The sequence below is a fragment of the Sinocyclocheilus anshuiensis genome, unplaced genomic scaffold (genome assembly GCF_001515605.1).
Source record: "Sinocyclocheilus anshuiensis isolate Anshui unplaced genomic scaffold, SAMN03320099.WGS_v1.1 scaffold487, whole genome shotgun sequence".
Lineage (NCBI taxonomy): Eukaryota > Metazoa > Chordata > Actinopteri > Cypriniformes > Cyprinidae > Sinocyclocheilus > Sinocyclocheilus anshuiensis.
Window position 1 is genome coordinate 297,448 of NW_015548240.1, and position 14,178 is coordinate 311,625.

At 37.1% G+C, this 14,178-nt stretch overlaps 1 protein-coding gene across 1 annotated transcript in view; it reads right to left on the reverse strand.

Moving 5' to 3' along the window:
• esr2b (estrogen receptor 2b) overlaps window positions 1-8,891 on the reverse strand; it is a 30,136-nt gene extending 21,245 nt beyond the window's left edge. The window contains 1 exon segment of the mRNA XM_016442265.1: window positions 8,693-8,891. The gene's annotated coding sequence lies outside the window, so the exon portion shown is untranslated.
• Window positions 8,892-14,178: the final 5,287 nt, after the last annotated feature.

The window sequence follows — 14,178 nt, forward strand, 5'->3', positions numbered from 1 at the left end:
CAGGTGTGTTTGATTAGGGTTGAAGCAAAACTCTGCAGGGCTGCGGCTCTCCAGGACTGACGTTCGCCACCCCTGGTCTAGATATATGGTTGAAGCAATATAGGTTAATCTAGAAATTCCTTCTGCTTTTGACAGAAGAACTCTACCTCTGAGGGACAAGTCCCTTAATAACCAAAGATTACATTTTCTTTTTATCTTTTCAAAAGAAGGGTTAAAATTCAGGGAAACTCTATCTTGTTCACTTTTCGAAATGACAACGCCTAAGTAATTAACAGCTTCTTTAACTGGAATACCATCCACAGATAAAAGGGAGGAATTTTTTAAGACTAATATTTCACATTTTTTTATATTAAGGTACAAACCTGAAGCATTAGAAAACAACTGTATATTTTTAATTGCCTGATGAACCTGGCTCGAGTTTTTAAAAAATAAGGTTGTATCATCCGCTAGTTGACTAATTGAAATACTTCTCCCAGCAATATGAATTCCTTCTAGCTTACTATCCTTAATAAAATGACAGAAGGCTTGAGCTACAATAAGAAAGAGATATACGGAAGCTGGACGGCCTTGCCGAATACCTCTTTCTAAAAGAAATCTTTGTGTAGTACCATGTCCTAATTTCACTGAGCTATTTCCCCCAGCATACAACGTTTTCATTGCATTACAAAAATAAGGCCCGAAACCAAAACGCTCTAAACAAAAAAAAAAATGAAAGGATGCTCAATAGTGTCAAAAGCTTTGAAGAAGTCCAAAAACAGAATTAAACTATCGTCCTCAATATAGTCAGAGTAATCAATGAGGTCAAAGACAAGTCTAATATTATTAAAAATATGACGATTTTTCATGAAACCTGACTGATTTTCATCGATAATGGAGTTCAAAACCAACTTAAAACGCTTAGAGAAAATAAGGGCAAACAATTTATAATCATTATTAAGGAGGCTGATAGGTCTCCAGTTGTCTAAAAGAAGAGTGTCCTTTTTAGGTTTAGGTATTAAACAAATTACACCTTGCCTCATACTAACAGAAAGCTCAGAGTAATTTAAACTCTCTATATACACTTGCAGGAGGAACGGAGATAACAACTCGGAATATAACTTATAAAATTCTGCCGTTATCCCGTCACTGCCAGGCGACTTGTTATTTTTTAAATGTAAAATTGCTTCTTTAACCTCATCGATAGTAATTGTCGAGTCACATACATTTTTTTCATCATAACTAATAGAATTAACATTACCAAGATGTTTACTGAAAGGATCCAGATCAGCTAGATAAAATTTAGATTTATACAAATTTGAGTAAAACTTAAATCAAAATTGGGAAATTTCTTTAGCATTATCTGAGACAACCCCTCCAATATTTAATTGACAATTGGCTCATTTTTCTCAAGCTTAAAAAAGTAGGAAGACATCTGTTCACCATATTCAAGCCACCTTTGCCTTGACCTTATAAAAGCCCCTTCTGCTCTTAATTTATACAAGTCATCCAACTTAATTTGCAAATTAACTAAATAGGCTCTCTGACTATCGGACAGATTTTCAGGTAAGATCTTGGTAATAGACGAGATTTCACTAACAATATTAACTTCTTCAAGACGTTTTATTTTAGCCAAATTAGCACTAAATTTTCTGAGGTATTTCCCAATTTCATATTTTAACAATTCCCAATTTATACCAAATGAATTTTCTTGTGTAGCTTTGCTCCAATAAAAACCAATAAGTCTTTCCAGCTCTGATCTAACATCATTATGATTAAGCAATGAACTGTTCATTTTCCAATAAGAAGAGCCCTTGTTAAATCTAGCTTCAGGAGAAAGCTAAATTTTAATAGAAACAGCCTTATGATCTGTTAATGGCGTTTCAGAGATATCAATATAGATATTCTCTTTATCAAAATTTCTAGAGACTAACCAAAAATCAATTAGTGAAAGTCTAGATTCATTTTTATTGCTCCATGTTTATACTCTATCATTCGCATTTTTAACCCTCCATATATCTATAAGCTCTAACCTATGCATAAATGCTTTCAGAGCTGTGTTTGAGTTTGATGGGCGACCAGGTGGCCACCTATCAAGGGATCCATTCAGAATCAGGACAGTATTAAAATCACCACCAATCACTAAATAAGCATTTGGAAATTTAGACTGCCAATAAGTAAGCTTATCTTCCAAAACAAATAATAACTGATCATTCTCAGATCTAGAGTTATACCCATAATAATTAACAACAATAAGATTCAAATTATAACACTTCAGAATTAACAAAATAAAATGCCCATATTCATCACAGTATGCGTGCAACACATCCCCTGCAAAATTATTTTTTAAACAGGAAACCCCTGCAGAGTGCTCCGAACCATGAGAGAACCATATCTCACTACCCCACTGCGATTTCCAAAAATTACCATCATTATCTTTAGAATGAGACTCTTGAAAAAACACGCATAATAATTAGCGACAATAAGATTCAGATTATAACATTTCAGAATTAACAAAATATAGTGCCCATATTCATCACAGTATGTGTGCAACTCATCCCCTGCAAAATTATTTTTTAAACAGGAAACCCCTGCAGAGTGCTCCGAACCATGAGAGAACCATATCTCACTACCCCACTGCGATTTCCAAAAATTACCATCATTATCTTTAGAATGAGACTCTTGAAAAAACACGAAGTCAGAACCAAACTGTCTAGAAAACAAAAATAATGCCTTGCGTTTAACAACATCTCTTAAACCCCTGGCATTTAAGGACACAACAGAGAAAGACATTTAAAGAACTCACAAACACTGAAACAGTTAACCTGCTTTAAGTTCTATGAACTAAATTTTTTCCCCAATCTTATTGAAAATAGGTCGCAAAATCAAAAAATGCTGAAAAAAGCAGCACCATATTGAATATCAAAAATTGCAAAAAAGAACTGTAACAAAAAATTTAGAGGCAGTCTCTAAAATATATACAACAAACCCGTATCAATGTCTGAAAAGTGCACCTGACAGATCAGTAAAATCAGAACTGGCAACGACTGTTATTAAGATGAAAGCACTTTAATTAGGCAGGATGATTTCTCCCTGCCCTTGAATGAAAGCTCTGCCTCCGACGAAGAATGCCGTCTTCCCTGGACCTCTGGCCACAGCTTCCTTCTCCTTTCACGATCTCCCGCTGAGAAATCTTCCATGAAACGCAGACCGTTCTCTTTCAGCTATGAAGAATCTGCCTGAATGAAAGCTCTGCCTCCGACGAAGAATCTGCCTCCTTTTGGACCTCTGGCCACAGCTTCCTTCTCCTTTCACGATCTCCCGCTGAGAAATCTTCCATGAAACGCAGACCGTTCTCTTTCAGCTATGAAGAATCTGCCTTCCAAACAGCATCTCTAAGAGAGAACGGAGAACTGCATAATGGTCACCCTGAGACGCTTCGTGCCATCTTGTTGCAACTTCCCAAGACGATGGACCACGTCAATAACATCCGAGAGTTTGTCCTTTGCACTAGGAAGAACATTTTGGCAGGTTTTGACCACCTCAAGCCGAATGTCTTCATGTGCAGAATCAGGAATCCCGGCTATCCTCAAATTACGTCTTCTCAAATATGTTTCCATATCATCCATCCTCCGCTGCATCTGAGCCACAGGCCGTTCAACATCATCCATACGCCGCTCAAGACTAGTAACCTTCTCAACAACGGCCTTCAGTTCAGCTGACATGTCCAAGATCTTTTTCTTTATTCCGTCTGAGCGGCTGTTGATCAGCTGTGTTATGCCTGATAGTTGCGTCGAGATATCAGCTCGAGTGTCGTCACTTGCTCTTTTCTTTATGACTGGCGAATTACTCGGGGTGATAGGCAATGCAGGGATTCCTCTTCAGCTAAACTGAACGTATCTTCCTCGCTCGCGCAAGAAACAACGTAATCATGACCACTGCTGGCTGGTGAGCGCGCGTTAATACGATGGACCACGTCAATAACATCCGAGAGTTTGTCCTTTGCACTAGGAAGAACATTTTGGCAGGTTTTGACCACCTCAAGCCGAATGTCTTCATGTGCAGAATCAGGAATCCCGGCTATCCTCAAATTACGTCTTCTCAAATATGTTTCCATATCATCCATCCTCCGCTGCATCTGAGCCACAGGCCGTTCAACATCATCCATACGCCGCTCAAGACTAGTAACCTTCTCAACAACGGCCTTCAGTTCAGCTGACATGTCCGAGATCTTTTTCTCTATTCCGTCTGAGCGGCTGTTGATCAGCTGTGTTATGCCTGATAGTTGCGTCGAGATATCAGCTCGAGTGTCGTCACTTGCTCTTTTCTTTATGACTGGCGAATTACTCGGGGTGATAGGCAATGCAGGGATTCCTCTTCAGCTAAACTGAACGTATCTTCCTCGCTCGCGCAAGAAACAACGTAATCATGGCCACTGCTGGCTGGTGAGCGCGCGTTAATACTAATGCTAGCCACCTTAGCATCAGTCGAAGAGTTGTTTGAATGACCACGTTTACGCCCCATGGTGACGCAATATAGGGGAAAACTTCAAGTCAAAGACGTAACAAAATAACACACGCAGCATACGATTAATAAAAAGTTATTTTTGCACTGTCTAAACACAGATGGTGCAGGAGCTCATAAAAACACGTCTGATCAGGTAGCCATCTTGGACTCCCCCCTGGTACGATACAAATACATTATCAATCGCCGTAAGTGTGACGTAAAAACAGACCGGCTCGGAACCGGTGTACTGACGAAACATGCTACCTATCAGATTGTGCTACCAAAAATATATTTGCATTGTTTTAAGGGTAAGTTTAGGGTAAGGGTAGGTATGGACGGGTAGGTTTAGGGTAGGGGTATGAACATTAAAAAAAGCCTCAAACCACATGAATAAGATGCTGGTAGCACAATCTGATAGGTAGCATTTTTCGCTATCGATTTGTGCTACCTATCTTTTTAATGGGAGGTAGCACAATCTGAGCAGGTATCGTCAGAAATCGTCAGAACACCGGCAAACTGACCGGTCGGGGCCGATCATGCGGAAAACTGGCTAATTCCGGTCCCTGGCCGGTCGATCGGTGCATCTCTAATAGAAAGTTCAATAGAACAGCATCTATTTGAAATAGAAATCATGTGACATTATAAATGCCTTCACTTTTGACTAATTGAATGCATCATTGCTGAAAAAAATAATCATTTATTTAAAAAAAAACTTTGAACATTGGCATATAAAGTATAATATTATATTATGCTTTTTAATGATTTTCTTCATTTTTAACAATGCACAAGTACAGCATTTAGAATGGGATAGAGAGAGACAGGGGGTGTATGATAGCAGTACAGAACACTGGGTTCCCACACTTTCTAACCAATGATTCTCTATGACCTTTTCAGCTTTTCATGCTACTAAATTGAGAATTGTTAAAAATAATTTCATAATGAATTCACTCAAAAGAAACAAATTTGGCTGATGAAACATGTTACAGTTAAGCAACTAGATATTATATTCACTATAGAAATGCTCATTGTTGTTCCATGGGTTTAAAACATTTCCATAATGTTTCCAGGCCTGTAAATCACAATATTAAAACCACTGGAACCCTGGAACTGAACTTGAACATCCCGCATAAGCACCTGTCTGGAGCAGGTGCACTATTGTTCAAACCACAACTCTAAAATACTTTATGTTTTATTGCAATTTTGCCATTCAATTTATTCAACCATTTAAGACCTCTCTGAGAATAAAGTGAGTTCAAATGAGGCAGAAGAGACGTTGCCTCCCTCTTTACCTTTATCTGCCTCTGTCTCTACTGAAAAGGGAAATTTACTTTATTTATTTCATTACTTTATGGGAAAATGCAGTTCATACAATATTTGGCTTCATAATTCATAATATTTGTTTTGTTTTATTGCTATATTGTTGCTTGTTGTCTTACACAGACTCCTCGGAAAACATTCCTGACAAACACATTGGAATATGATACACACACACACATGTGCAACAGATGGTCTAAGTACAAGAGCACAAAAAATCCATTAAAATAAACAGACTGCTCCTTATATTTCACCATATAAAAATCACGCATGCAACCATACCAGACGTTTAGTTTTATAATACTTTTTTATAAAACTTATAATAACAGTTTTACATATTTTTATATTAGTATGGTCCATTTTTAGTATGGTCATGGTTACTCAAGCAACTTTTGAATGAAAATTTAATTGGAAGATGGAGAAAGCACTTTCCTCCTGCCGCTCTTGTAAAGTTCCGATTGGCTACAATCCAGACACACATACCACTGAACAAAAGGCCAAGGACAGGACAAAGAAACCCCTACACACATCACACACACACACACACACACACACACAAACAGTCCCTGGGAGAACTTTTCTCCATCCTAATAAGGTCCTCCTGCCAACTTGAGATTTCTTTGAACTTACACAAGGATTAAGTTTCCATTTATATCACATCGGGCATATGAACGCCCACATCACCCTAGTACCTGAGCCTTGTATCTGCACTTGTAGTAAACCTTCACACAAATAATTATGCACACACATCTGTGTAGATACGCACATTCTTCATGCTTGAAACCACTCCGATCGCTGACACTATTCATGCTTTCCTAATTGAGGCTCGCTTCTTTTTCAGGGAGTGAGGAATGATAAGAAAAGGCCTTCTAAAAATCCTAGACTGAGAGTTCTCTGGCGCAAATATTAAGAGAGAAAGTTAGAGAGCATGATTTCTGAGATTACTAAATGACACAGACTGATTACAGTCTATAAAGTTTGATCCAATTCTCCTATCACTTGTCACACAAACCTGTCAACAGAACAGTCCACTCGCATATGTGTGTGTTTTTGCTGTGCCCATGGCTAAAACCTCCTGCTGCTAACCCAAACCCCAGCAATATCTCATTTTAAATGCTAAAAAGACATTACACCTCAGGTAGTTTTTTCATAAAAACAGTATTTTACAGGAATTATAAGTAAACACAGCAAATGGTTTATTTGTGCATATGTTAAATTAATAATAGTCTAGTGTTTTTAAAAGGATGCCATCTGTAGTCATCTGCACAAATACCACAGATTTTGAATGATAACAGGCCATTCTGTTCAGTGTGAGTTCTCATCCATTGCTCAAGAGGACAAGGACCTCTGTCTAAACTGATAAAGAGTGTTTCTTCCCCTCCTTCACATTATCTTGGGTGTCTCCCTGAGACACATGAACTGAAGAGGTAATGTGTCCCAATTTTCAATATGTTCTATACGGCACTTTTTAAAAGGATTTTTAAAAAGGCAAATAACTTGGAAGATTTAAAAAAAAAAAAAGAAGTAAAATAACTGATGAAGCTATGATGAAAATATGAAGTTCTATAACATGAGGGACAGAGAGAAGAATGAAAGTGGATGTACAGGTGGTCCTCTAAAAAAATGTTTTGTCAAGTAACCAAAGAATGTGGTATCTACATAAACTGGTTTTATTCAAGTCAAAAACATTACATAAGACTGAATCAACCTGACTACACTGAGTTGCACTTTACACTTGCCAAGACAACTCTTGCATGCTTTAAAAAAAATAAAAATTTAAATATTACCCGTGAAAACACATTCATACATGGAAACATTTTGTATTTATCTGCTAAATTAACTAACTTCATGGATTTAAGCATAAGCCTTTGGAATGTTTTAAAGATAATTAAAATACATAAATTTGTCCACTTTTGGCAGTGTAACTCATAGTGTGTGCAGACAGGTTCACAGAAAACACAGATGACAAACAACTGTTCCTCAAAAACTTGTTTCTAAAGGGTTTTTAGCACCACCACTCACAAAACATTGCTTTATATGCTACTTCTGAATAACTGAATGTTGTAGCAGTTCCTTGTTTTAGTTACATGGGCTTGTGGTTTCAGATGATGTATCTGCAGAACAGATATTTTGGAAGTTTTGCCCTTGGCCTCTGAGATACAAAAACGCAAAACAGGAATACTAAACCCCAACAGATGGTCATTTTAACACCATACTTAATGAATATGTTATTTGAAACACTCTCTTTTTGTTATAAATAAATAAAAAATAATTATTTATTTGATTTTATTTTTTGATGTATAGAAGAAAGGATAAAAAACTATATTGTCATTTTTTTTTACATAAAATTATTATAAAACATGCTTATACTTTTTATATGTGATATTTTCTAGCACCCACTTGTGGCTCTTTTGGGGTCCCCGGGCATGGTTATATTGAAGCACACTTGGGTTATCATCACCTAAACATCGAATCATTAAATTCATTCATCCGCTGCAACACGTTTCATAAAGTTTTTTTCTCTCTCTCTCTCTCTCTCTAAAAATCTAGTCAGCAGCCTACCGAAGCAACATTTTTGGGCATCATGAGCACTCGTTAGCCATTTCAAACGTGTTTCAAGTTTAACAACATCTTGTTTACTAAACCTTTTGTCTCACATGAACACTAACAATTAACGCTCTGGTTTTCTTAGAAATTGCAATGGTAACCTTACCTTCCGGCAAAATACCTACTGTCACTTGGGTAAAATCATAATCCTTCAAACAGTGTAAGCTTCGAGTATCTCTTTCATTTTTCAAGACCGTGGCAACTAGCACTAATTTAGCACATTATTAATGAAAGGAAACTATGATTACCGTTTTAGTACGGTTTCACGGTAGTTAGAAATGGCACTTACCGACAGCATGCAGGCAGCAGGTGATGTGAGCTGGAGAGCACAGAGCACTGAGAGCAGAGATCTGTTTGATCAGCTGTAAACGCGCTGCGCAGCCTATCGATCTGATTTACTGCGCGCACAAAGAGAAAGAAGAGCACTGAAGTTAGCAACAGACGCAAGAGAGAAAGAGAGAGAGAGTGAGACATGCAAACACCTGGTAGTGTCCTAATAGCGCACTTTGCCTGATTGTACTTTGGCAGAAATCTGTTTTTGGATATAAAGATTAGAATCGCGCATCACTGGCAGCCGCGCCCTCCCGGAGCCGCCCCTAGATTAACTGCGTGAGGCAGAGATTTACAAATTATGACAGGACTAGAGGAAAGTTAGCAACAGACGCAAGAGAGAGAGAGTGAGACATGCAAACACCTGGTAGTGTCCTAATAGCGCACTTTGCCAGATTGTACTTTGGCAGAAATCTGTTTTTGGATATAAAGATTAGAATCGCGCATCACTGGCAGCCGCGCCCTCCCGGAGCCGCCCCTAGATTAACTGCGTGAGGCAGAGATTTACAAATTATGACAGGACTAGAGGAAATTACCATATCATATCACACTTCACCATATCCATGGTCAACGTTCACGGTAACTAGTGTCCACCAGAATTCATTGATGTGATTTTACCACATTAAAACGCTTGTAACTTATTTTTATTTATTGGTATGCGAAATAGGCTATTTATTTTTTTCAGGAATACTGACTTTATAATGCAGTTTTGTTAATACATTTTAAAGATTTAGCGCAATCTTCTGTTGAGGCTCGTTCCGCACCGCAACTGAGTGGTCTTTTTGCGCGCCTGGAGGCAGGAACAGTTCGCCATTAAACGTCAAGTAGGCCTACTTAACAACTTTTAAACAAAACACGTAGTCATATTTAAACGTAATAAATGCATAATAAATAAATTATGAGAGTACTTCGTCTTCGTAGATGGTACAGAGTCTTCTGGAAAGAATCGCGCAGCGAACTTCTACTCAGCGTTTACATAGTGCGCGCGCTTTGACTAACTTGAAAATCAACTATATGATGAAAAATGATTTCAAAACGTTACGCATATATACTGAAACCTATACAGTTATGCACTTGTACCTACTTAAGACACCCCCAAACTTTGTTTTGACTTACTTTGGGGGACTTCAAACTTTAACACAGCATTGTGATGCACTTTTTATTGGCCTTTTTCTTAACTACAAAATGTAAATAAAAAAAATAAAAAAAATGATAGAGGAAAAAGAGAAGACAATTAAAGGTGCACAGCAATATGTTGCATGCGCTGTTGAATAGCCACGGTCCTTTTGTTCTGACACCTGAATGCAGCATCATGTAAAAGTTTTCTGTTACCACTGTGGGAACTTTTTTGGTATTATTTTATACATAATTTCTGACAGGAATGAAAACGGGCCGTGAGAAATACAAGTACAGTTTAACAGGATTGTTTAGCATGCAAATTGTTAAGCTGACACACACAGAAAAAAAAAAACTTTTTTTCAGTGGTTAGTAACACAAAACTTTTTGAAACTTTTGCGAAATATTCAATATGGCGTCTGCTATGACTAAGGTCTAATGAGCGTTGGACCAACAGGTGCAGTTGATCATTCAAACTTTTTTCAACAAATTTTGCTACAAATGCATTTATGCTACATAATGGAACTTTCTCAATTTCTTTAAATTCTTTCCCTCACGCCACTGATTTTTAAAACACTTAAACTAAAGTAATTCATGTTTTTTTTGTTTTACACAACAGAATAGTGAAGTAGCCTAATCTGCAAATCTTGGTATTTCTTCATTGTCCAATAAGGCTGGTCAGCTCCAGTTAAAGGCAATAGCGAAACACAAGCCAGAACAGGAGACAAATTAAAGAACCGTGTGTTCCTTTTCAAGACCTCGCCACGCTTTGCTGGGGAACTGAGTGGAGAGAGAGCGAGTAAGAGAAAGAGAGGGCAACGAGTTGAATTTTTCATTCTGTCATATGCTGCATATACCGCTTCTCGGCAGGCGAAGTTTAATTTTGCAGAATGCCAGTCGTAATTATTTCTGAATTACAGTTATTTCTCCAACTGGTTTCCGTACGGTAGCAGTAATGGCAAATGCCAGGTGGAGTGGGCAGAGCTGGGTTTTAGGAGAGTCCATTATCTCCTGTAATAGACAGCGGTGGAAAAATGAGCTGGCATTCACTTTCCAAAATGGATCTATTGGTTGGTTCAGTTAATGGCTCTGGGCAGATATTTCAATAGATAACTGGGTACCCCAGTATTACATCCCAGCTCTTCAGTTTAGGTCTGATCATAACGTTATAAGAGAGGAGTACAGAAGTAGAAAAGAAAAAAAGAGAAAAGGAAATTGAAAAAATGTGATAAAAGAGTTTCAGACATTGACAAATGACTACCAGCAACGGGGAGCCGTCAAACTGGGTCTGGGATTTGGTTCCATGTCCTAATGGAGTTTTTATGATGCCCTGATGCCTAATTCTGCACAAATGAAACGTTTTCCTATAAAAGTTTTGCCAAAGTCTGTTGCACATTATTTTCAGGCTCAGATTTATTAAGTAGTGATCTAGAATCAAAAACTGATCTAGAATCAGATTCTTGATTGTCAGACACTGATCTCAAATCAGACCTTCCAGGAGAGTAAACTGTTTGCTTAAATACGTTTTAATGTAACTTTTCAGTTCAAAGACATGAATCCATCAAGTCGACTGTTAAAAAAAAAAGACTTGTTCTAAGGTTGCTGTGTCCGTGAACTGGCTGGTTAAAGACCTTCTCCTGTCTGAATAATAGACTGCACTCAACCCTTCTGTCTCTATAAAAGAACAACACACACTCTCTTTTGGAATAAAGTAGCCTTTTACCAAGGCCAGAAGTCAATCCTTCTTCTCTTTTCTGTTTCTGTGTAATGCACGCACAATCTGGCTGCTGATTTTCGCACTTTTATTACATTTAGTCATTTAGACTTAATCATTTAAGATATGATTTTATCCAAGGCGACTTACAGTATAAATGAGGACAAGCACAAGCAATTTATCATACAAAAGCTAATATTAATAGCATTAGCAGTACCTTAACACCAGATTTCAAGATTAAACCAGAGAAGTACAAAATGTATTTACCTTTGTTTACGGTTATGGTTTAAATGCTCAGAGAAGTGGTGTGTCTTCAGTCTTGAAGGTTGTGAGATCTCAGCAGATCAGATGGAGGTGGAGAAACTCCATCATCACAGAGGAACAGAGAGAGCAAGTGTTCTCTGTTTTTCGCATGTTTTTTCCGATGAGCCTGTGTGGGACAGTTCTATTGTTTTTTTTTTACTGCACTAACAGGTTTAAGTTTCTTGAGCAGAGCTGTTATCTGAGCCCACTTAAATACGATGGGGAAAGATACTAGTAGGAAGACATGAGTTGATGAATGCTGGAGAAAGAACATGTAGAAGATGTTTAGAGGTGATAAGATGGTTAGAGAGAGGAACATTAGAGACATCAGTCTCCTTGAGAAGAAAGAAAGAGCAACATGCAAATCACTATCTTTGTTTACAAGTTTGTTTACTCTTAGTTTTGCGAACTTTTCAAGTCAACTGATTGCAAAGTAGTTTGTTGATTATAATGGTTATAATCTAGTTTTGAGTTGTTTTGCATTGTCCCACACTCCCTGGCGTTTGATGTTATTGTTTCATGGTTCAAAGTCAGCATGCTTAAAGTCACCATGAAATCAAAATTGACCATTCTTATTTTTTATGGAATATCATGACATGAGCTTGCAGCAATTGCCAAACAACAATGATCCAGTGAATTCCCAACGGGAAAAAAAATCATGTCCCATCCTTGACCTTGGCAGCAGAAACTTGGCAAGAGAGACTGATACTTCTACCTTAAACCATGTACATGCTGAACACAAGGAAGATTTTTCCATCAACCCTCTGTTAGAAGAATGACAGACTGTGCTCCCATGGCAACATGCAGCTAGTTTCCCAAACCTGGTCACATGACTGATAGAGTTAGAGCCAGGTTGCAAGATGCTGTTTTGAATAAGAAGTCATTATGGTCTATGCAGCAATAAAAAGACGATGGAGCATGCAGTAAACCTTAGACTGAGTGAATCTAAAGCAAACTAAATTAAACAAATAAAGAAAAGTTAGTACAGGATTCAATATTGTCATTATTTAATGGAGTAGGTTTTTAAGAATTGTTGTTCACTGTTAGTTCACGATACCTAATGCATTAAAGTTAACAAATTGAAAATTATTTCAAAGTGCTACTTAAAAGTTATTCTTAGTTAATGAAATTTGACCTAAATGGCCTCTCTATTACTATTGCTCATACTTAGTTAGTGACTGGAACAAACCCTTAACTCTAAGTATTAAAATTTGCCACATAACTTTACATTTTTTTTGTGCAAGTGACATGAATGATACCTTGAATCATGCAGGTTATTAAGAAGAGGTGTACTTAGCCCAACAGAAACCAGGAGATCAATCACCTGTGAACAAAAAACACAACATAACATATCCCATGGGTACTAAATAAAGTAAAAAACAGATTCAGATTTAGACTTACACTGCTGTTTAAATGTTTGGGGTCTGTAAGATTTTTTAAGTGTTTCTGAAAGAACTTGATCAAAAATACAGTAAAAACAGTAATATTGTGAAATGTTATAATAATAATAATAATAATAATAATAATTTCTTACATTTATATAGTGCTTTTCTGGGTACTCAAAGCGCTTTACATTGTGAAGCGCATTGTGAAAAGAAATTTAAATCGATTATTTCAATTTAAAATAACCCTTTTCTGTTTTAATATATTTTGGAATGTTATTTATTCCTGTGATGATAACGCTGAATTTTCAGCAGCCATTATTCCAGTCTTCAGTGTCACATATGCTGATTTGGTGCTCACATTTTTGTGATACATTTTAATTATTTCAGTATTCTTTGATGAATAGAAAGTTTAAATGCAGCATTTATTTGAAATATACTTTTGTAACATTATAAAATGTCTTTACTGTCCCTTTGATCAATTTAATATATCCATTTCTTTAAAATGAAAAAAGAACATGTGAAGAACTGAAAGAACAACTGAGACTGTGCTGATGCTGTTTGTGAAAAAAGAATAAGAGAAGGCAGTGAGAGAAAGATCTTTTTCTTCTCTTTCTCCTCTACTGGAATAGGTCTGACACTGTAATGCACAAAAATGGTCTCTTTTTCTTCTCTTATATTTCATTCAGCTGCAGCTGTGTTTGGATTCAGCCTCACAAAATACAGGTGAAACCATTCAGATGTTTCAGATACTGAGATGAGCTTCTATTGTTCTTGCAAGATATTCGAACTCTCTGTTAGTTTTTTACACTCTCATTTAATGCCTTTTTTATGGACTTGCTGATGTTTTCTGAGTCCAGATGTTGGGGAAACTGAAATCTGGGACAAAATCGTAAATATTCTTGAACGTTGGAGGGAGAAAGGGTATTG